The 3,473-nt window shown below is 48.8% G+C and overlaps 1 long non-coding RNA gene across 1 annotated transcript in view; it reads right to left on the reverse strand.

The window, feature by feature from the left end:
- Nucleotides 1-2,003: 2,003 nt before the first annotated feature.
- LOC117765999 overlaps nucleotides 2,004-3,473 on the reverse strand; it is a 21,569-nt gene continuing 20,099 nt past the window's right edge. The window contains exon 3 of the long non-coding RNA XR_004614651.1: nucleotides 2,004-2,014. This is a non-coding gene — a long non-coding RNA (uncharacterized LOC117765999). The remainder of the gene's footprint in view (nucleotides 2,015-3,473) is intronic.

Consider the following 3,473-nt stretch of genomic DNA (forward strand, 5'->3'; position numbering starts at 1 on the left):
ACATGTTCCTGACGTGTTCCTGATGTGTTCCTCACACGTTCCTGATGTATTCCTGACGTGTTCCTGACGCGTCCTGATATGTTCCTGATGTGTTCCTGTGTGTTCCTGACATGTTCCTGACGTGTTCCTCACACGTTCCTGTGTGTTCCTCACACATTCCTGTGTGTTCCTGACGTGTTCCTGACACGTCCCGACATGTTCCTGACGTGTTCCTGTGTGTTCCTGACGTGTTCCTGTGTGTTCCTGACATGTTCTGCAGGTTCTGTCTGTGAGAACAAATGTCTGAGTCAGTGTCTCTGGACATGTTCTGGATCTTCTCCTGCAGCCTCCTGGTAAAATGTGTGTAACATGTCAGAGTGAGTCCATGTGAGGAGACAGCAGGACAATGTGTGGAAGCTTCCCAGTGAGCGAGTGGACGTGTTGATGAGGTTTCTAACACGTGACGGACGTGAAACTGGAAGAACACAAACATCTCAGGATGAAGAAGAGGAGCCGTACACGTAGAAGACGAAGACATGTTCCTGTTGAGTCGGACCCGACAACCTGCTGCTGCTCCACAAACACCAACTACACAACATGTCAGGACCAAATTCTCCAGAGTTCATGTCTGAAAACAGCAACATTATAAAATACATCAGAGTGTTTTATGATCTGTTTGTTGAATCTATTCTCTGACATGACACGTGTGTGTGTGTGTGTGTGTGTGTGTGTGTGTGTGTGTGTGTGTGTGTGTGTGTGTTGGGTTCAACAGTATCAAAACACAAAGGATCTGATCATCAGCTGATGTAAATGTTGACTTATTAATATTTCTGTCTGTGCTGGTTCACAGGAGTTCAGTGAATAACGACGTCTCTGTGTGTGACCTTTGAGACCGTGGTCATCAAACTGATCTGAGAACAGCTGCTGGAGAGTAAATGATCTGTCAATCACATGTGGATGCTGATGTGTTGGTGGCGTCGCGGTCGGGACAAAGATTTGTAGATCATTGTATGCAGCGTCTTGAGGACGATGGTGGGTGTGTGTTTGAGGAGTGTGAGAGTGTGTGTTTGCATGTTTGCCTGTGTGTGTGTGTGTGTGTGTGTGTGTGTGTGTGTGTGTGTGTGTGTGTGTGTGTGTGTGTGTGTGTGTGTGTGTGTGTGTGTGTGTGTGGCTGATGCCCTCTTTGTCAGGAGGACACAGGCTGATGGGTAATCTGACATCCATCACAGGCTCAGAGAGCAATACACACTCTGTAACAACGAGGAAACAATACCCAGGGAAACAGTGGGAGGGCCACGTTATTCATCACACAGGGCTGCAGTGCTGGTGGAGGAGGAGGAGGAGGAGGAGGAGGAGGAGGAGGTGGAGGAGGAGGAGGTGGAGGTGGTTGGGCTCTTTTGTGGGTGTTCAGGGTAAAGAATGATGCAGCAGAGGACCAACATGACAAAGCCATTTCAGGAGTGACCTGTAAACCTCCAGACTGAGGAGGAGCTGATCCTCAACCTGCAGCTGAGACCTGATTCCTCTGAGGACCAAGCATCAGAAACTAAAACATACATATATATAAATATATATATGTATGTTTTAGTTACTTCAGCCTCCCTCCAGTGAATCAGCCTCATACCTCGTGCAGGTGAAGCTGCTGTAGGAATCTGTAGCAGGTGGAGGAACTAGCTTCTCTGATGTTTGATGCTGTGCTCTCACTGTGTCGCCGTCTTACAAGATGCTGATGACACCGAGATGTTAAAAACAATAAGTGCACAAACATTCATGGATATTTACACAGAAACGCCCGGACGTTCACTGTGTGTGGACGTATTCGTTGTTATCTTTAAAGGTCCAGGATCCATCAGCAGAAATATAATCTAATACTCATAAAGATTCATTAGTTTGTAATCACCTGAAGAAATGTTTCTTAACCTTCACTTGATGTATGAGGCCACCGTGCAGGAGAGGGAAGTAACTTTATCAGACTGGGAGGTTGGGCCTGTTTCATTGGTCGCAGGTGTTTTCCTCTGTGTTGTCTGTGATGGATCTGCAGTGTTACGCTGTCCAGGTAACATAAAGGTTAGTGAGTCACTGCACTGACAGAACAATGGTCTCTAAATACCAGACTCAGTTACCAGGCTGATTCTCAGCTTACACTGCTGCTGACCACATTTCACACCAGATCTGTGCCTTGTTTCCTCCACGTCCAGCCGCTCCTTCTCCTCTCGTGCAATGACGAGAAATCTAAAATCGAATCAAGGGATTTCTGTAGAAACTTCTGTGACGTGCAGGAGACAGTGAGATGGGTGATACTGAAGGGAGGCGCAGCAGCAGCAGCAGCTCAGCTCCTCGTGGAGGAGGAAGAGTAAAGTGATACCTGCGTGTGCTGTGACGCCTCCACAGAGCGTGAGCTGCTGAGTCTGAGCTGAGGCAGAGAAACGGACTGAAAACAAACAGAGCCGTGGCAGCTGGGGGCGGGCTGAGCCGTACGCGTGTTCTTGGCGGCCACAGTTTGACCTTGGCCGGGCAGGTCCAGGCCTGCCTGTCAATGTGGGGGGGGGGGACTCAAGGAGTCGCTTGCAGGACTTGGACCAGCTCAATGAGAAAGGAAAATACCGCTCAGGACAAACAAGGGCAGCAGCGTCGCCTCCCTCCAGCTCGCTGCGTCTCTTTAATGATCCTTTCTGTTTCAGTCAACACTCATCGGATTCCAACACACAGCTCGGCCCGCCGCTCTCACCACAGAGGACACTTTCTCTCCACTGCTTCTCTTTTAACCGCTCTTCACTCAGCGCCGTCCAGAGTTTCATTTGATTTCTTTATTTCTTTGTTTGTTTCACAGCAGAGTTGAAGCTGTGGAACACTGCTGCTTTACATATCTTAGACTCTACCCTCAATAGGTGAGCTGCCGTGGCGACAACAGTGACAAAAGCCTCCTGTACACACACACACACACACACACACACACACACACACACACACACACACACACACACACACACACACACACACACACACACACACACTCGTGGTACGGCCTCAGACCCCCTCGCTGCCTGTTTCTCTGTTGTTTTTGGTGAATCCACAAAGTGACTTGATGAGAGTGGACGTGGGACGGAGCGAGAGAGCGACCCTCCAGACTGGTTCCCAGCTCGCTCTCCTGGCAGCGCTCTGAACATCTCGCTCTCTCTGAGCCATCAGGCGGCTGCAGCCTCAACAGGAGCCGGCTGATTTATTCACTCACACGTTTCAACACATCAGACGTCCAATAAAACCACAGCCAGGTCGCTCCTCACGTCCCAGTGGTCTTCACCATGAGGAAAACCGTGAACTGTAAATAAAGATGGACGACTTGTCTCCAGAAATGAAGCCAAATTATCTCTGATACAAACTAACATCTTGCATCTGAACAGTAAACATCGTACTCGCTCTCCACCAATCAGGAGTCAGTGTCAGCTGTCAATCAAGTTTTTATATCATCAAATAACTGACTCAAACCAAACTGA

This window comes from Hippoglossus hippoglossus, chromosome 8, assembly GCF_009819705.1.
Source record: "Hippoglossus hippoglossus isolate fHipHip1 chromosome 8, fHipHip1.pri, whole genome shotgun sequence".
NCBI classification, from domain to species: domain Eukaryota; kingdom Metazoa; phylum Chordata; class Actinopteri; order Pleuronectiformes; family Pleuronectidae; genus Hippoglossus; species Hippoglossus hippoglossus.